General features: G+C 48.2%; 1 protein-coding gene across 3 annotated transcripts in view; it reads left to right on the plus strand.

Annotated features, from left to right (window-relative positions):
• The window catches only part of PAK5 (p21 (RAC1) activated kinase 5), a 211,932-nt gene that overhangs the window by 44,710 nt on the left and 145,856 nt on the right, over nt 1-21,366 (plus strand). The window lies entirely within an intron of this gene.

Consider the following 21,366-nt stretch of genomic DNA (forward strand, 5'->3'; position numbering starts at 1 on the left):
GAAAAACCCTCCACAAGTACCGCATTTGAAGAGGAGTTTTTCAGCTGTAAAAACGCTCTAACATTGTTAAATTACGTAAAATGCGTCAAAACGCGGCTAGACGTGTTTTTGAGCCTCAAAAGGAGGAGTTAAAAGTAGCTGTTTTATTGCTAAAAAAGAGTTTAAAAATGCTAAGGTGGCAAAATTCAGCAAGACCCTAATGCAAAAACACAGCTTTTTACAGCTAACGCTACTGGCATTTCTATAATGTCCTGTGTGCATGAGGTCTTCCAAGTAGACATGGCTGGAAGGTGTCTATCATTCCTCGTGGTTGTTTGATTGGAAGCACTTTGAAAAACCTGCTGAATATTGTGACAACGGTTTATATCCAAATCGGTAAAACGAAATGAAGTGGACTTCTGGTGAGCCTCAGTTGTCTAGTTTACGTCATCATTTTAATTGGGCCTATAGGTGTTATATTAGGAATCTAATATATGAAGGGAGTGTTTCAAAGTGCACATGGCTGGAAGGTGTCCAACATTTCTTTTGGTTGTTTGTTTGGGACCTCTGTGAAAAACCTGCTGAATATTGTGACAATGGTTTTTATCCAAATCTGTAAAACGAAATGAAGTGGACTTCTGGTGAACCTCAGTTGTCTAGTTTACGTCATCATTTTAATTGTGGTTATAGGTGTTCTATTAGGAACCTGATAAATGAAGGGTGTGTTTCCAAGTAGACATGGCTGGAAGGTGTCCATCATTCCTCGTGGTTGTTTGATTAGAAGCACTTTGAAAAACCTGCTGAATATTGTGACAACGGTTTATATCCAAATCGGTAAAAAGAAATGAAGTGGACTTCTGGTGAGCCTCAGTTGTCTAGTTTACATCATCATTTTAATTGTTCTTATGGGTGTTCTATTAGAAACCTGATATATGAAGGGTGTGTTCCAAGTAGACATGGCTGGAAGGTGTCCAACATTTCCTGTGGTTGTTTGTTTGGGACCTCTGTGGAAAACCTGCTGAATATTGTGACAATGGTTTATATCCAAATCTGTAAAACGAAATGAAGTGGACTTCTGGTGAACCTCAGTTGTCTAGTTTACGTCATCATTTTAATTGTGGTTATAGGTGTTCTATTAGTAACCTGATAAATGAAGGTTGTGTTTCCAAGTAGACATGGCTAGAAGGTGTCCAACAGTCCCCGTTGTTGTTTGATTGGAAGCACTTTGAAGAAACCTGCTGAATATTGTGACAATGGTTTATATCCAAATCAGCAAAATGAAATTAGGTGGACTTCTGGTGAAACTCAGCTGTCTAGTTTACTGCTTAATTTTAATTGTGCCTAAAGGTGTTCTATTAGCAAATGTGTTTCCAAGAAGACATGACTGGAAGGTGTCCATCATTCCTCGTGGTTGTTTGATTGGAAGCACTTTGAAAAACCTGCTGAATATTGTGACAATGGTTTATATCCAAATCGGTAAAACGAAATTAGGTGGACTTCTGGTGAGCCTCAGTTGTCTAGTTTACGTCATCATTTTAATTGTGGTTATAGGTGTTCTATTAGGAACCTGATAAATGAAGGGTATGTTTCCAAGTAGACATGGCTGGAAGGTGTCCAACATTCCCCGTGGTTGTTTGATTGGAAGCACTTTGAAGAAACCTGCTGAATATTGTGACAATGGTTTATATCCAAATCGGTAAAACGAAATTAGGTGGACTTCTGGTGAAACTCAGCTGTCTAGTTTACTGCTTCATTTTAATTGTGCCTAAAGGTGTTCTATTAGCAAATGTGTTTCCAAGAAGACATGACTGGAAGGTGTCCAATATTCCCCGTGGTTGTTTGATTGGAATGCCGGTTATTTCTACACACTCCGGCATGACAGGGATGGGCTGCCTGATAACAGCACCGCTGAAGCGTTATCCCAGAGGCAGCTGACCGGAGATGGAATGTAACAATGATCCAGTTACAACTTCCAGTCATTTAATGGAACAAGGCTTCTCCTCATTGACTTTGAATGGCTCTGCTGGCGTGTGCACTTTTACTGAAGCCTGTTAGATGACAGTTGACTAAACCCAACCAGGGACCACCAATAAGCTCAACCCTGCTTGAATCATCTGAGGGACCCCAGGCCATGATTATCTATGTAGGGAAGGACTATTTCTAACACTGAGACTAAGCCCTGACCACACGATGCTTCACCTGAATGGTAAGTGTTATTCCTAATAGACGCTTGTAAATGTTTTCCATTTTAAGTGGAGTTCATTAAATCAAAATATCAATTAGGAGGAAAGTAACATTTGTAATAACTTGAGTATGTTTTTCGAATGCGAGTGCTCAGACCTCGCTAATTGATCCAATGATATTACTGATACCAGACGCCAATTGTAAGAGTTCCCAAAATAGCACATATTAAAGAAGAATGGAGTACGCCTGATATAGAGATGGGCAATGTGGAAACTCCACTGAAGATACTTTCATCCATGACCATGTTATGTATAGGCGTGGCATGTGATGTTCATCAAGTTGATGGAAATACTTCTATGGTAGGTCCTTTATAGACAGTTCAATGATCACAAGCATTGCTTTCGATTTTGGACGTTACTTTAGCTCAGGGGCTCCAAACTATGATCAGTGGGCCACATCCCACCCACTACAAGATTTTATCTGGGTCCCCAGTGAGGGTCAGTGGTACATCCTCAATGTACACGGAGTGAGGGTCAGTGGTATATCCTCAATGTACACGGAATGAGGGTCAGTGGTATATCCTCAATGTACACGGAATGAGGGTCAGTGGTATATCCTCAATGTACACGGAATGAGGGTCAGTGGTATATCCTCAATGTACACGAAGTGAGGGTCAGTGGTACATCCTCAATGTACACAGAATGAGGGTCAGTGGTATATCCTCAATGTACACGGAGTGAGGGTCAGTGGTATATCCTCAATGTACACGGAGTGAGGGTCAGTGGTATATCCTCAATGTACACAGAATGAGGGTCAGTGGTATATCCTCAATGAACACGGAGTGAGGGTCAGTGGTATATCCTCAATGTACACGGAGTGAGGGTCAGTGGTATATCCTCAATGTACACGGAGTGAGGGTCAGTGGTACATCCTCAATGTACACAGAGTGAGGGTCAGTGGTATATCCTCAATGTACACGGAGTGAGGGTTAAAGGATAAGTTCACCTTTTGTAACGTGTTACATGTTACACCCATATTCAGGGTCAGAGGCAACTATTTAATTAGGCAAATTAGGTAGTTGCCTAAAGCCTCGCACCCACAGGGGCCTCGCGGCCGCCTACTTTGCCTAATGCACTGTTTCTCAATTGAGGTTCTGCAACGATCTACCTGTCAATCGCAGGCAGCTGACAGGTAGATCACATGGGCACAGGTGCAGAGAAGGGTCTGGTCTACTATTGGCTGTAGCACGGTGTTCCCCGCCAGCCCCTCCTCCCCTCCTGTCCATATCGGGTGCTTCAATGTGACGTCATCTGGGATGCCAGGATTGTAGAAGGGGAGGAGGGGCCAACAGAGAACAGCGGCCACTGGAGGACTGTTGAAAGCCACATCAGAAGCCGCATAGAAGAGGAAGTAGTCTAGTACAGTAGTGTGCCCAGCTGTGTCCTCCACACTGTGCCCAAAAGTGCCCTGTCCCATGTAATGTGCTCTGTCCCATGTAATGTGCCCTGTCCCATGTAATGTGCTCTGTCCCATGTAATGTGCTCTGTCCCATGTAATGTGCTCTGTCCCATGTAATGTGCCCTGTCCCATGTAATGTACTCTGTCCCACGTAATGTGCCCTGTCCCATGTAATGTGCCCTGTCCCATGTAATGTGCTCTGTCCCATGTAATGTACTCTGTCCCATGTAATGTTCCCTGTCCCATGTAATGTGCTCTGTCCCATGTAATGTGCTCTGTCCCATGTAATGTACTCTGTCCCATGTAATGTGCCCTGTCCCATGTAATGTGCTCTGTCCCATGTAATGTTCCCTGTCCCATGTAATGTGCTCTGTCTCATGTAATGAGCCCTGTCCCATGTAATGAGCCCTGTCCCATGTAATGTGCTCTGTCCCATGTAATGAGCCCTGTCCCATGTAATGTGCCCTGTCCCATGTAATGAGCTCTGTCCCATGTAAAGTACCCTTGTCCCATGTAACGTGCCCTGTCCCATGTAACGTGCCCTGTACTTTGTCTATGTAATGTACTCTGTCCCATGCTATGTGCCCTGTGCTCTGTCCCATGCAATGTGCCCTGTCCCGTGTAATGTGCTCTGTCCCATGTAATGTGCTCTGTCCCATGCTATGTGCCCTCTGCTCTGTCCCATGTAATATGTCTTGTGTTCTTTCCCATGTAATGTGCCCTGTCCATGGTAATGTGCCCTGTCCCATGTCATGTATCCTGAGCCCTATCCCTCGTAATGTGCCCTGTTCCATGTAATGTACCCTGCGCCATGTCTCATGTAATGTGCCCTGTCCTATACCATTTGATGTGCCCTTTCCCATGCTATGTGCCCTGTGCTCTGTCCCATGTAATGTGCCCTTTCCCATGCTATGTGCCCTGTGCTCTGTCCCATGTAATGTGCCCTTTCCCATGCTATGTGCCCTGTGCTCTGTCCCATGCAATGTGCCCTGTGCTCTGTCCCATGTAATGTGCCATGTGCTCTGTCCCATGTAATGTGCTCTGTCCGGTGTAATATGTCTTGTGTTCTTTCCCATGTAATGAGCCCTGTCCAAGGTAATGTGCCCTGTCCCATGTAATGTGCTGTGTCCCATGTAATGTGCTGTGTCCCATGTAAAGTGCCCTGCCCCATGTAACGTGCCCTGCCCCATGTAACGTGCCCTGTCCCATGTAATGTGCCCTGTGCTTTGTCTATGTAATGTGCTCTGTCCCATGCTATGTGCCCTGTGCTCTGTCCCATGTAATGTGCTCTGTCCCATGTAATATCTCTTGTGTTCTTTCCCATGTAATGTGCCCTGTCCCATGTAATGTATCCTGAGCCCTATCCCATGTAATGTGCCCTGTTCCATGTATTGTACCGTGCGCCATGTCTCATGTAATGTGCCCTGTCCTATCCCATTTAATGTGCCCTGTCCCATGCTATATGTCCTGTGCTCTGTCCCATGTAATGTTCCTTTTTCCATGCTATGCTCCCTGTGCTCTGTCCCATGTAATGTGGCCTGCCGCCATTTATTGTGCCCTGCTCCTACATAATGTGCCTTGCCCTCCACGTAATGTGCCCTGCTCCCATATAATGTGCCTTTAACCCCTGTAATGTGCCCTGTTCTCACATAGTGTTCCCTGCTTCCATGTAATGTGCCACGCTCCCACATAATGTACCCTGCTTCCATGTAATGTGCCACGTTCCCACATAATGTTCCATGCTTCCATGCAATGTGCCACGCTCCAACGTGATGTTCCCTGCTTCCATGTAATGTGCCACGCTCTCACATAATATTCCCTGTTTTCATGTAATGTGTCACACTCCCACATAATGTTCCCTGCTTCCATGTAATGTGCCACGCTCCCACATAATATTCCCTGCTTCCATGTAATGTGCCACGCTCCCACATAATGTTCCCTGCTTCCATGTAATGTGCCACACTCCCACATAATGTTCCCTGCTTCCATGTAATGTGCCACGCTCCCACATAATGTTCCATGCTTCCATGTAATGTGCCACGCTCCCACATAATGTTCCCTGCTTCCATGTAATGTGCCACGCTCCCACATAATGTTCCATGCTTCCATGTAATGTGCCACGCTCCCACATAATGTTCCATGCTTCCATGTAATGTGCCACACTCCCACATAATGTTCCATGCTTCCATGTAATGTGCCACGCTCCCACATAATATTCCCTGCTTCCATGTAATGTGCCACGCTCCCACATAATGTTCCATGCTTCCATGTAATGTGCCACACTCCCACATAATGTTCCATGCTTCCATGTAATGTGCCACGCTCCCACATAATGTTCCATGCTTCCATGTAATGTGCCACACTCCCACATAATGTTCCATGCTTCCATGTAATGTGCCACGCTCCCACATAATGTTCCCTGCTTCCATGTAATGTGCCACGTTCCCACATAATATTCCCTGCTTCCATGTAATGTGCCACACTCCCACATAATATTCCTTGTTTTCATGTAATGTGCCATGCTCCCACATAATGTTCCCTGCTTCCATGTAATGTGCCACGTTCCCACATAATGTTCCCTGCTTCCATGTAATGTGCCACGCTCCCACATAATATTCCTTGTTTTCATGTAATGTGCCACGCTTCCACATAATATTCCTTGTTTTCATGTAATGTGCCACGCTCCCACATAATGTTCCCTGCTTCCATGTAATGTGCCACGTTCCCACATAATATTCCCTGTTTTCATGCATTACCCCAGTTTTGAGGGACAGGGGACCCTAACGCTGCTGTCCTCAGGCCCCATTAGGAGCCCTGGCACCATCACCTCTCGTGTAACCCTTCTAAAGCTCCACCCGCCAACCAATGAGCAGTGACATTGCATCAGCGCATGTCACCCCTCCCATCCACAGGACAGAATAATCAGTGCTGGGTCTATAAGGAGGGGCAATCCACAGGACAGCATTATCAGTGCTGGACCTACTAGGAGGGACAGTCCACAGGACTGAATTATCAATGCTGGGCCTACAAGGAGGGACAGTCCACAGGACAGAATTATCAGTGCTGGGCCTACAAGGAGGGGCAATCCAAAGGACAGAATTATCAATGCTGGGCCTACAAGGAGGGGCAGTCCACAGGACAGCATTATCAGTGCTGGGCCTACCAGGAGGGGCAGTCCAAAGGACAGAATTTTCAATGCTGGGCCTACAAGGAGAGGCAGTCCACAGGAAAGCATTATCACTGCTGTGTCTACCAGAAGGGGCAGTCCACAGGACACCATTATCAGTGCTGGGCCTACCTGGAGGGGCAGTCCACAGGACAGCATTATCAGTGCTTGTCCTACTAGAAGGGACAGTCCACAGGACAGCATTATCAGTGCTTGTCCTACAAGGAGGGGCAGTCCAAAGGACAGCATTAACAGTGCTAGGCCTACCAGGAGGGGCAATCCAAAGGACAGAATTTTCAATGCTGGGCCTACAAGGAGGGGCAGTCCAAAGGACAGAATTATCAATGTTGGGCCTACAAGGAGGGGCAGTCCACAGGACAGAATTATCAGTGCGGCAGATGAAGTTTAGTGGACTCACAGCACTGCGGAAGTTGGCATCTCATGCCTCGGCCTGCAGTTGGTATGTACTTCACACCTATGCAGGTTGCGTTTTGAGCCGTTTCTAAATTGCGTTTTGCTTTGCATTTTGTGTTTTTGCACCTGCATTTTTGCCATGTTTTTGCTTTTTCTTTTCATTTTGTTTTTTAATTTTCTTGTTGCTAGGCAGATTTAAAACACAAAACGTGGCAAAAACGCAATACATCCTTTTCTGCAGCGTTTTCATTGAAGTCTATAGAACCAAAAATGCAACTTTTTGCATTAAAAAAAGTCCCTGACCCTTTCCAAAAACCGCAGCGGGTGAAAACGCGGAGATGTGAACGTGTCCCATAGGAAATCATGTTAAATGGACTGTACTGCATTTCTGCAAAATGCTGCGGAAAACGCTTAGGTGTGAGCCTAGAGTGACACAGAGGAGAGAGTTATGGGTTACAGCAAACCTAAATTGTTAGCCCCGCTCCTGCAATGGTTGCCTTACCCATACCCCAGTTCTTTATTTATTGCTCAAATTATTTTTTCCATTATGGACGTGAGTGGGTCCACATGTCTAGGTTTTACATTAGGCCTCACAAAGCCTTGAGCCTCCTCTGTTCAGGGTGTAACATGTAGCAGGTCAGACCATCCCCTGCTCCCCCCCGACCCCCGCTTTGACAGCAAGTGGGGGAACTTCTTCCTCCTTGCTAGCTGTCAAATTTTTCAAAAATGTGGCCATGTGGGGCTCCGCCCACACAATTGCATCACTCATTCACAGCCATCTGTGAATGAGAGACTACAAGTCCCGACAGCCTTAGCAGCAGTAGTTCTTTCATTCTTCCTGTCAGTGTATCTGCTTGCCCGAACATCCCGTAGACCCCGTACATCCCGTAGACCCGCACATCCCGTACGGCAAGCAGATATACTGACAGGTCTGCAGGAGACCTGCATGGCACCAGCAATCTACTGATCACTAGTGCAATGCTTTCCAGGCTCCTGCAGACAAAAATAATAAATGCACACTTTTTTACCTGCAAAAAAATGTGCATTTATTTATTATTTTTTAAAGGTGAACTTATCCAATAAGATCAGCAGAGGCTGCCTATGGCCTTTCCTTCTGATGTAAGGGGGGACTCTGATTGGGAACTTGATGTATGGGGGAACTCTATTATGGACTGTGATGTAAGGGGGACTCTGATTTAGAAGGGAGTCTGATGGGGACTCTGATGTAAAAAGGACTCTGATGTTATTGGGTGCACTCTAATGGGGATACTGATGTAAGAGGGGAATCTTATGGGAAACCTAATGTATGGGGACTATGATCAGGAACCTCATGCAAGGGGGGACTCTGATGGGGAACCTGATTTAATGGGGATCCTGATGTAAGGGACCCTGATGGAAAAACCTAATGTAAGAGGGGACTCTGATGGTGAACTTGATGTAAGGGGGGACTGTGATGAGGAATCTTATGTATAGGGGGATTGTAATGAGGACTACTGTTATGTAAGGGGGACCCTGATGCAAGGGAAAACCTGAAGTAAGGGGAGCTCTGATTGGGACCCTGATGAAAAGTGTGGATGAAAGTACTATATGTAAACCCTAACTGAATGTCTATAAGTTTGTTGCAATTTTGCGCTCTGGGGATGAGCTCATGTTTGACCCAAAACCAACCTCTTGGCAAGTTGGTGAACGGGCAAACAAACTGGCCATGTTGGTCAATTCGCCCTTCCCACCCAAGCCTGATGTTAGCTCTGGCACCATTAAAGGACACGACCGATCCCTGGCCCTCTTCTGTTTATAAATAAAGCGGCCGGGGCTCCTGGGTGATGTCATTGACCAAATATGGTCTTGGGCATTGATGAGTGTCTTATGCAGGTGGAGGTTTCGCTTGGTGACTATCTACCTCAGAGGTCTCCAAACTTTTTAAACAAAGGGCCAGTTTACTGTCCCTAAGACTTTAGAGAGGTTGTACTGTGACCATCGGGTGTTGAAAATGTCCCACCATTAGTTGGAATAAAAAATGCCTCATCTTTAGTGTCATGGGGAGGAATTATGCCCCACCATTGGTGTCATTGGGCCCCATTGTTGGTGTCATTGGTAGGAATAGTGTCCCATCATTGGTGTGATTGGGAGGAATTTTGCCCATTCACTGGCATCATTGGGAGGAATTGTGCCCCATCACTGGCATCATTTGGTGGAACTGTGGCCATTAACTGGCATCATTGGGAGGAATTGTGCCCCATCATTGTTGTCCTTGGGAGGAACTGTGCCCCATTGTTGGTATCATTGGGAGGAATTGTGTCCCATCCTTGGTGTGATTGGGAGGAATTTTGTCCCATTGTTGATGCAATTGGGAGGAATTGTGCCCCATCACTGGCATTATTTGGAGGAATTGTGCCCCATCACTGGCATCATTTGGAGGAATTGTGCCCATTCACTGGCATCATTTGGAGGAATTGTGCCCATTCACTGGCATCATTTGGAGGAATTGTGCCCATTCACTGGCATCATTGGGAGGAATTGTGCCCCATCATTGTTGTCATTGGGAGGAACTGTGCCCCATTGTTGGTATCATTGGGAGGAACTGTGCCTCATCATTGGTATCATTGGGAGGAATTGTGTCCCATCCTTGGTGTGATTGGGAGGAATTTTGTCCCATTGTTGATGCAATTGGGAGGAATTGTGCCCCATCACTGGCATCATTTGAAGGAATTGTGCCCCATCACTGGAATCATTTGGAGGAATTGTGCCCATTCACTAGCATCATTGGGAGGAATTGTGCCCCATCACTGGCATCATTGGGAGGAATTGTGCCCCATCACTGGCGTCATTTGGAGGAATTGTGCCAATTCACTGGAATCATTGGGAGTTGTGCCCCATCATTGTTGTCATTGAGAGGAACTGTGCCCCATTGTTGGTATCATTGTGCCTCATCATTGGTATCCTTAGGAGAAATTGTGTCCCATCATTGGCGTCAATGGTGTGAATTTTGCCCCATCATTAGTGTCATTGGGCCCCATTGTTGATGTAACTGGGAGGAACTATGCCCCATCATTGGTGTCCTTGGGAGGAACTGTGCCCCATTATTGGTGTCGGTGAATGAAATAGTGCCTCCAGGGCCTGATAACAAAAGCAAGCCACATTCGGCCCCCGGGCCGCAGTTTGGAGACCACTGATCTACCTCATCAGAAATTCTTCTAATAAAGGGGATGTTCAAACATTTGAATATTTATAAAAAAAAAAATTGTATAGGTTTAAAAGACATAAGCTAAGAGCTACGCTACTATATAAAAGTTTTACTTGCTTTAGTAGCTTGAAAATGATTCTAATTGTATAGGAATTCCATCCTTTTTTAATTAGATCGAAGCTTCTCTTTAAATGATGCATGACCAAGGATTTGTCCGAATGACTTATTAAGTGAAAGGATGTCGCACTGTTTGGCCTCTATGGTGTTAGAACCCGCACGGTGGAAAGTCTCGAACGGAGAACAGCACTTAAAGGTTTACCATAGCATGTGATGTGTAATGGCTGTCTGGGTTTGCGTGTTTACTAAAGCCTGACATATTAAATATACATGAATGATATATGAAAATAAATATTTAATTTTGGCGAGAACAATGTAACTTCCAAAAAGTAATTGGAAATTTTTCAGGGTTGACTTCACATTTTTTCACGGTGAATAACTTTACATGTATATAGTGCAGATGTGATGGCTATATGTTAACTAAATGATTTATTGCCACGTATTCCACCAGGATACAAGTTCCACAATGCAGGAGTCACTCATTAAAAAAACAAAAACTTGGGCTCTATTTAATTTTGCTTTAACAAGTTTTTGAAAGTTCGTAAACATATTTTATCCTTGTCGCTTTTGTAATGGGAAAATATATGATAATTGATTTATAGGTTAAAGCTGAACGAAACTGCTAAATTGTATAAATGAAGTGCAGCGCTGATAAAATAACAATAAAACGACAATAAATGTTCACAAAAACTTCATAGGTGATGAAAGATGATAAATGATCCCAACTGTAGCAGAATTCAAATGCTTATGCTTGAAAGGAATGATAAAATTGCGCACTCACCAGAAGCGCATAGAATATGTGCATATAAATATATCCACCACGAACCAATTAGGGGAGCGGGGTATGTCAGACATCTGGTGAACTTCCTTCTAGGTATGGATCAGCGCAGCAGTATATATTGGGATTAAGTGAAATCTGCTCATCCAGAGGTCCCCTTTAGGATGTATGGGTATTCTGCCTGGTTACAGGGATTCCCTCCTCTGGGTGCTGGATAAGTGAGGATCATCTGCAGGATCTGTAATTAATAGCTCCATACAGGAGCCACAGAAGAAGTGCCCATAGTGTAGTAATTTTCATAAGCTTTATTCCATGGAAATACAGTGGGGCAAATAAGTATTTAGTCAGCCACCAATTGTGCAAGTTCTCCCACTTACAAAGATGAGAGAGGCCTGTAATTGGCATCATAGGTAGACCTCAACTATGAGAGACAAAATGAGAAAACAAATCCAGACAATCACATTGGCTGATTTGGAAAGAATTTATTTGCAAATTATGGTGGAAAATAAGTATTTGGTGAATATGAAAAGTTCATCTCAATACTTTGTTATATATCCTTTGTTGGCAATGACAGAGGTCAGACGTTTCCTGGAAGTCTTCACAAGGTTGGCGCACACTGTTGCTGGTATGTTGGCCCATCCTCCATGCAGATCTCCTCTAGAGCAGTGATGTTTTGGGGCTGTCGCTGGGCAACACGGACTTTCAACTCCCTCCAAAGGTTTTCTATGGGGTTGAGATCTGGAGACTGGCTAGGCCACTCCAGGACCTTGAAATGCTTCTTATGAAGCCACTCCTTCGTTGCCAGGGCGGTATGTTTGGGATCATTGTCATGTTGGAAGACCCAGCCACGTTTCATCTTCAATGCCCTTGCTGATGGAAGGAGGTTTGCACTCAAAATCTCACGATACATGGCCCCATTCATTCTGTCCTGTACATGGATCAGTCGTCCTGGTCACTTTGCGGAGAAACAACCCCAAAGCATGATGTTGCCACCCCCATGCTTCACAGTAGGTATGGTGTTCTTTGGATGCAACTCAGCATTCTCTCTCCTCCAAACACGACGAGTTATGTTTCTACCAAACAGTTCTATTTTGGTTTCATCTGACCATATGACATTCTCCCAATCCTCTTCTGGATCATCCAAATGCTCTCTAGCAAACTTCAGACGGGCCCGGACATGTACTGGCTTAAGCAGGGGGACACGTCTGGCACTGCAGGATCTGAGTCCCTGGCGGCGTAGTGTGTTACTGATGGTAGCCTTTGTTACATTGGTCCCAGCTCTCTGCAGGTCATTCACTAGGTCCCTGGGATTTTTGCTCACCGTTCTTGTGATCATTTTGACCCCACGGGGTGAGATCTTGCGTGGAGCCCCAGATCGAGGGAGATTATCAGTGGTCTTGTATGTCTTCCATTTTCTAATTATTGCTCCCACAGTTGATTTGTTCACACCAAGCTGCTTGCTTATTGCAGATTCAGTCTTCCCAGCCTGGTGCAGGTCTGCAATTTTGTTTCTGGTGTCCTTCGACAGCTCTTTGGTCTTCACCATAGTGGAGTTTGGAGTGACTGTTTGAGGTTGTGGACAGGTGTCTTTTATACTGATAACAAGTTCAAACAGGTGCCATTGATACAGGTAATGAGTGCAGGACAGAGGAGCCTCTTAAAGAAGAAGGTACAGGTCTGTGAGAGCCAGAAATCTTGCTTGTTTGTAGGTGACCAAATACTTATTTTCCACCATAATTTGCAAATAAATTCTTTCTAAATCAGCCAATGTGATTGTCTGGATTTGTTTTCTCATTTTGTCTCTCATAGTTGAGGTCTACCTGTAAGGGACCGCCCGGCGGTACTACTAGCACTCCACTGAATAGGTGCCCCCAGCGCACGGAGTCTAAGTCCCAGGGTGCTTGTTCACCAGGGCCCCTGATGGTGGGGATGGACTTGGAGCTCCCTGAGACCAGGTCGTGACTACTGGGTGCGCCCGTCAGTGGTAGTAGTATGCGCAAGGGGCTCCCACGGGGAAGAGTCTGATGTGAGGAGGTCAGAAGACCCCCCTGCAAGGGATGGATGGATGGATGAGCAAGGTCAGACGGGCCGGGTCGGTAACAGAGAGGACGGCAAGGTACAAGGCAGCGGGCATAGAATGGTCGGGTCACACGCCAGGTCAGCAACAGCAGGTCAAATCCAATAGGGGGCATTCAGGAGAGAGGTCAGGCAAAGCAAGGGTCAGAGCAGGAGAAAGCAGCAAGGTCAGGTATAATCCGGGTCAAAACTTACAAGGGGCACAGGATCACAGGTTTACAGGATGCAGGGAAGACCAGAAGGCACTGAATGACAGCTCAGGGCCATTTAAATATCCCGCCCTGCGCTGCCATTGGTGCCCAGCGGGCGGCCGCGGCTTCTACTGCGCATGCGCGAACTCGAACGCCGCGGCCGGCCCGGACCTAGTGCCCGTGTCCCTGCACAGGGCGGTGCACTGCGCCTGCGCCGGGACCATCGCGGCAGGGATCGAGGAGATCCCTGACATTGCCCCCCCCTACGGGCAGCCTCCGGATGCCCACCCGATCTCTCCACCACAAGTGATCGCGAAAGAACCTCCGGACAAGTCTGGGTGCATGGACATTATGGGCTGGTTCCCAAGAATTGTCCTCAGGGCCATAGCCCTTCCATTTGATAAGGAATTGGGTCTGGCCTCCCCTCCTCCGACACTTCAGAATCGTTTCAACCTCAAACTCTTCTTCTCCTTCGACCGTTACCGCTTCCGGGGGTCTAGATTCCCGGTCAGGGAAGGCATCTGGGACCACTGGCTTCAGCAGGGACACATGGAAGACCGGGTGGATCTTGAGCGTGTCAGGGAGGGCGAGTTCGTAGGCTACTTCGTTAACCATCCGTTTAATGCAGAAGGGGCCTATAAATTTGGGTCCCAATTTCTTTGACGGGCAAAGCATCTTTAAATTGGACGTCGCCAGCCAAACCTTCTCCCCAGGCCGCAATACCAGATCTCCCCTCCGTTTCCTGTTGGATGCTTTCCTGTAGTCTTCCTGGGCCCGACTGATGGCCCCTTGAAGCTTCTTATTGTTCGCAGCGAAGAACGTTACCACATCTTGTGTTGCTGGTACTGGGCATTCCGACACCAAATCCGGGAGGAAGACTGGGTGAAAGCCATAGTTGGCAAAGAACGGGGACTGCCCTGTTGCTGAGTGGCGGGCGTTGTTATACGCAAATTCCGCTAGAGGTAGAAGTGGCAGCCAGTCATCTTGAGTAAACGAGGTATAGCATCTCAAGTATTGCTCCAAGGTCTGATTGGTCCTTTCGGTTTGACCGTTAGTTTGAGGGTGGAACGCAGAGGAGAGAGATAATTTGATGTCCAGGGCCTTGCACAGTGCTCTCCAGAATCTGGACGTGAACTGGACCCCTCGGTCCGAGACAATGTCTTCGGGGACCCCATGCAACCTGACTACCTCACGAATGAAGACTCGCGCGGTCTCGGCCGCCGAGGGGGTTTTCTTCAACGGGATGAAGTGGGCCATCTTGGACAAGCGGTCCACGACTACCAGGATTGCCGTGTGGTCTCGGGATGGCGGAAGCTCGACTATAAAGTCTAATGAGATCTTTTGCCAAGGCCGTTCAGGAATAGGTAAGGGTCGCAGCAGACCCCAAACCTTGTTTCTTGATGGTTTGTTCTTCTGGCAGGTGACACAGGACCTTACATAGCCCTTACAATCCTTAGCCATGTCTGGCCACCAGAATGAGCGTCGGAGAAGTTCCAGGGTCTTTTCTGGGCCAAAGTGCCCCGCCATCGGGTGGTCGTGGCAATGCCCCAAGACCAGGGTTCGGGCTTCGTCCGGCACCACAATTCGATCTTCCCTCCATAGGAGTCCCCCCTTGTTCTGGAGCGGCCCTCCGCCTGGGGTAGAGAAGTTTGTGGATGCTTCCATTAGCCTGGAACGAAGGTCCGACTGAAGGACCAAGAAGTTACCCGAGGACAGGATGGTGTCGGGTACTGGGGTCTCCTTGGCGTCTTCGTACATCCGTGATAATGCATCCGGCTTAGTGTTCTTCGATCCCGGCCGGTACGTAATGTGGAAGTTGAATCTTGAAAAGAATAGTGCCCATCTCGCCTGTCGCGGGCGTAGACGCTTGGCGGTTCTCAGATACTCTAAGTTCTTGTGGTCAGTAAATATTAAGATGGGGTGCACCGCACCTTCCAGCAGGTACCTCCATTCCTCTAACGCCGTTTTGATCGCTAGTAGCTCTCGATCACCGATATCATAGTTCCTCTCCGCTGGGGTAAGCTTCCGTGAGAAGAACGCTACAGGGTGGAGCAGTTCCTTGGTGCCTTTTCGTTGGGAGAGGATGGAGCCTACCGCATTCTCCGACGCATCTACCTCCAAGATATAGGGCAGAGCGGCGTCTGGGTGACCCAAAATGGGTGCCGAAGTGAACAGCTTCTTCAAGACTTCGAAAGCTCCCTGCGCTTCTGGTGTCCATCTGAATCGGGTTCCCAGCTTGGTTAGCTGAGTAATGGGGGAGACCAGACCCGAGAAGTTCTTGATGAACTTCCGGTAAAAATTTGCAAAGCCGATGAATCGTTGGACGCCTTTCCTGTCTGTGGGTTCAGGCAAATCCAGTATTGCAGCGACCTTCTGGGGATCCATCGCGACCCCCGCGGTGGAGATAATCAGGCCCAAGAAGGCAATGCTGGATTGTTCAAAACAACATTTTTCTGCCTTGGCGTACAACCCATGCTGCCGCAACCGCCCCAATACTTTTGCTACATGTATTCTGTGTTCCCCCAAAGACGGGGAGAAAATCAGAATATCGTCTAAATAAACGATCACAAAGACATCCAGAAAGTCCCTAAAAATATCATTTACAAAGTGTTGAAAAGTGGCCGGAGCATTGCACAACCCGAACGGCATGACCAGATATTCAAAATGACCGAAGCGGGTGCGGAAGGCCATCTTCCACTCGTCCCCCTCCCTTATGCGAATCAAGTTGTACGCCCCCCTCAGATCCAGCTTGGTAAAAACCACTGCTGACTTTAGACTTTGGAACAACTCTGGTACTAACGGCAGTGGGTAACGGTTCTTTATCGTGACCCTGTTCAATTCCCTGTAATCGATGCACGGCCTTAAGGTTTTGTCTTTCTTTTCAACAAAGAAGATTCCCGCCCCCGCCGGTGAAGTGGAGTGGTGGATGAACCCCTTCTGGAGGCTGTCCTCGATATATTCCTTTAGAGCCCCCAATTCGGGCTCTGAAAGGGGGAAGATTCGCCCAAAAGGAATTTCTGAGCCGGGTAACAGGTCAATGGGGCAGTCATAAGGGCGGTGGGGGGGTAGAGTATCGGCTCCCCGTTTGCTGAACACATCTAGAAACCCATGGTAGACTGCAGGGATTACTTGTTTTAATTCAGCTTCCCCCTCAGAGCACAGGAGGATTTGGGGGGCCCCCGGGCCCGAAGTGCGGCAGTATATCTGACAGTATGGGGAAGGGAACGTGATTACTCCGGTCTCCCAGTCAATCTGGGGGTTATGGGCCCGTAACCATGGGAGCCCCAGAATGACTGGGAAGAGGGGTGAAGCTATAGCATCCAGGCGGAGGAGTTCCTGGTGCTGGCCGGAAATGACAGTGGTGATGGAGGGGGTTTCCTGGTTCACTACCCCCGATTTTATCCGGGAACCGTCGGCCAAATAAATATTGAACCCCTTCTGTTTCAATTGAAGGGGAATACCCTGCTGGTGAGCAAAATTAATATCCAAGAAGCAGCTGCATGCCCCAGAGTCAATTATGGCCGATACTTCCACGGTCCTTTCTGGAAGCTGAAAGGAAAGGGGTACCACTAAGTATTGGGATGGACCAACATTGCCAATGGATAAGGAAGAAGAGGTGCACTTACTCATTTTCTGCGGGCAGGAACGCGCCATATGACCAGCTTCGCCACAATAGAGGCACAGGTTCTGGGATCGTCTGCGCAGATGTTCCTCTGGGGATAGTTTAGGCCGTGCCAGGCCGAGCTGCATGGGTTCGGGGTTGTCTCCAGGTGGCCGGTTTTGGATGATTGGCCTAGGTGTTTGACTGGGACCTTGAAATGATCCCCAGGGATTTCCATGACCCTGGCCGGACCTCTCAAACCTGCGTTCCCGCAGTCTACGGTCAATTTTAATGGTCAGTGCTATTAAGTCCTCTAAAGTCTCAGGTACCTCCACCCGGGCGAGCTCGTCTTTCAGGCCATCTGATAGGCCAATACGGAACTGATGCAGGAGTGCGAACTCGTTCCAGCGAGTATCCCCCATCCACCGCCTAAATTCAGATGCGTACTCCTCCGCCGCTCGGCGGCCTTGTCGGAGCGTGTACAGAGTAGCTTCAGCAGAAGCTGCCCGCTGTGGGTCATCATAAAGGATGGCCATAGCATCAAAAAAACTGTCAACCGAACTGAGGTGAGGGTCATTTTTTCCCCGTAATCGATGGGCCCAGTCTTGGGGTTCACCCTGCAGGAGGGAGATGACGAACCCCACCTTCACGGATTCAGTCACGAAGGTTCGGGGTTGTAGCTCAAAATAGAGGAGGCAGGACTCGCGGAATGATCTGAAGCGTGTGCGGTCCCCGTGGAAACGTTCCGGTAAGGGTACTCGGGGGTCGGCCGCCGGGAGTGGTGCGGATGCCCCAGACACCAGCACAGGGGCTGCTACGGCTGGAGGTGCGGGGACCGTGGCCTGTGGGGCGGGAACGGATATAGTGCAGGTCTGGAATTGAGTTTCAATCTGCTGGCATCTATCCTGCAGGGCCGATACGGCCTGTGTCAAATTGGACAGGTGCCTGCAGATCTCCTCCAGCGGCGAGGGACCTCCTCTAGACTCAGTCATGGCCTTCTGTTACTGTAAGGGACCGCCCGGCGGTACTACTAGCACTCCACTGAATAGGTGCCCCCAGCGCACGGAGTCTAAGTCCCAGGGTGCTTGTTCACCAGGGCCCCTGATGGTGGGGATGGACTTGGAGCTCCCTGAGACCAGGTCGTGACTACTGGGTGCGCCCGTCAGTGGTAGTAGTATGCGCAAGGGGCTCCCACGGGGAAGAGTCTGATGTGAGGAGGTCAGAAGACTCCGCTGCAAGGGATGGATGGATGAGCAAGGTCAGACGGGCCGGGTCGGTAACAGAGAGGACGGCAAGGTACAAGGCAGCGGGCATAGAATGGTCGGGTCACACGCCAGGTCAGCAACAGCAGGTCAAATCCAATAGGGGGCATTCAGGAGAGAGGTCAGGCAAAGCAAGGGTCAGAGCAGGAGAAAGCAGCAAGGTCAGGTATAATCCGGGTCAAAACTTACAAGGGGCACAGGATCACAGGTTCACAGGATGCAGGGAAGACCAGAAGGCACTGAATGACAGCTCAGGGCCATTTAAATATCCCGCCCTGCGCTGCCATTGGTGCCCAGCGGGCGGCCGCGGCTTCTACTGCGCATGCGCGAACTCGAACGCCGCGGCCGGCCTGGACCTAGTGCCCGTGTCCCTGCACAGGGCGGTGCACTGCGCCTGCGCCGGGACCATCGCGGCAGGGATCGAGGAGATCCCTGACACTACCTATGATGCCAATTACAGGCCTCTCTCATCTTTTTAAGTGGGAGAACTTGTACAATTGGTGGCTGACTAAATACTTTTTTGCCCCACTGTATGTTAAAAAAGTATGTTTAAAAGTAAGCAGTATTGCAGAGAAAAGTGCAGCACTGACCGAGTTTAAAGATGGCCGCCGGACCTACACGTGGCTCCGGCGGCGTGACGTCACGGCGTGTTGGTTCCTCCTAAAGCTTTTCGTGCTAAAGCACTTCATCAGAGGGGAGACCAACCTGCTAAGTGAATGGGCTCCTTGAAGTCTTTGTTCGGCCAACAATTTTCCACCCGTCTACTTTGACAGAAGTCGTTTGAACAACAGCGGCACCCACGGTTCCAATTCTGGTTTATTCAGCAGGAAGCAGCCAAAATTTGAGCCACGTATGGCAGCCTTTAGTGTACATGCTTTGCTTCTGGAGCATTTTTTCGAACATTTAAATTAAAATTTTGGCAAAAGCTGGCAAACCCTTTGTGGTCGGCACACAGAATGTTTGCCAAGTGCCATTTACTAGTGATTAACGGTTTTAGAACCACCCTATAGCAGATATACTGCTACAGGGCAGCACCTGTGCGCAGGATCACGCATATATACGTCATTCTGCATTTTCGGGTCGGGGCGCGACATGTTTAATAGCGAAAAGTCCAAAATATTGTTTTTTTCTCAAAGTTGTTGGTCTTTTTTTGCTTATAGCACAAAAATTAAAAAACGCACAGGCAATCAAATACCACCAAAAGAAATCTCAATTTGTAGGAAAAAAAGGACTTAAATTTAATTTGGGTGCAGCGTTGCATGACTGCGTAATTGTTAAAGTAACTCAGCGCCATAACGCAAACAATGGCCTGGTCATGAAGGGGGGTAAATCCTCAGGAGGGCAAGTGGTTTGAATATTAAATATCAGCGCACCAGAGTGTAAGTACCATAGTCCCTGAGAACCTCCACCACCCCAGCAGAGTAAGAGATATATGTTAAAACAGCACTTAAAAGTTCAGACCAACAACACTATCATCAGTCCCACCCCTCAAACCAGGGTCCTCGGTGTCATCATAGACTCCAATCTGTCCTTCCAGCCCCAGGTCCAATCGCTGACAAACTCATGTAGACTTCACCTCCGCAACATCTCCAAGATACGGCCGTTCCTAACCTCGGAAACCACTAAGCAACTCATTCACTCCCTTATTATATCTCACCTTGACTATTGTAACTCCCTCCTCATTGGCCGACCTCATCGCAGGCTATCCCCTCTTCAGTCTATCATGAATGCTGCTGCCAGACTCATCCACCTTACTAACCATTCCATATCTGCCACCCCTCTCTGCCAATCCCTCCACTGGCCTCCACTCAGTGTCCTCCACCCCTCTCTGCCAATCCCTCCACTGGCCTCCACTCGGTGTCCTCCACCCCTCTCTGCCAATCCCTCCACTGGCCTCCACTCGGTGTCCTCCACCCCTCTCTGCCAATCCCTCCACTGGCCTCCACTCAGTGTCCTCCACCCCTCTCTGCCAATCCCTCCACTGGCCTTCACTCAGTGTCCTCCACCCCTCTCTGCTAATCCCTCCACTGGCCTCCTCTCAGTGTCCTCCACCCCTCTCTGCCAATCCCTCCACTGACCTCCACTCAGTGTCCTCCACCCCTCTCTGCCAATCCCTCCACTGGCCTCCACTCAGTGTCCTCCACCCCTCTTTGCCAATCCCTCCACTGGCCTCCACTCAGTGTCCTCCACCCCTCTCTGCCAATCCCTCCACTGGCCTCCACTCAGTGTCCTCCACCCCTCTCTGCCAATCCCTCCACTGGCCTCCACTCAGTGTCCTCCACCCCTCTCTGCCAAATCTCCACTGGCTTCCAATTGCCCAATGGATACAATTCAAAACTAACACTGACGTATAAAGCCGTTCATAACACTGCCCCAAATTACAATACCAATCTTGTCTCCAAATATCACCCAAACCGTACTCTCCGCTCCTCACAAGACCTCCTACTCTCTAGCTCCCTTGTCTCCTCCTCCCATGCTCGTCTCCAGGACTTCTCCAGGGCTTCCCCTATCTTCTGGAACTCCCTACCCCAATCCATCAGACTATCGCCTACTCTGCTGACTTTTAGGCACATCCTGAAAACCTCTCTTCAGGGAAGCCTACCCCGCCCTCAGCTAACACTGAAACCCTCTACTCTTCCAACCACTCCATCCCCCACAGTTATTACCCCTTGTTTCACTATCCCCTTCCTCCTAGATTGTAAGCTCCAAGGAGCAGGGCCCTCAAACCCCTCTTGTATTGTATTGTATTGTTACTGTTCTGTCTCCCACCATAATGTAAAGCGCTGAGAAAACTGTCGGCACTATATGAATCCTATATAATTATAATAATAATAGATGTCCTCCAAATGTCACCTTCGTGTTCAAATAAAGTGCAGTCCTTCAATCACCGTCTCTTTTGAACTCACAATGGAAATTTCTCTCCCAGATATCCAATCTCAAAGATAAACTATATAGT

The sequence above is a fragment of the Staurois parvus genome, unplaced genomic scaffold (assembly GCF_062004578.1).
Source record: "Staurois parvus isolate SC_StPar_1 unplaced genomic scaffold, SC_StPar_1.0 ptg002110l, whole genome shotgun sequence".
NCBI classification, from domain to species: domain Eukaryota; kingdom Metazoa; phylum Chordata; class Amphibia; order Anura; family Ranidae; genus Staurois; species Staurois parvus.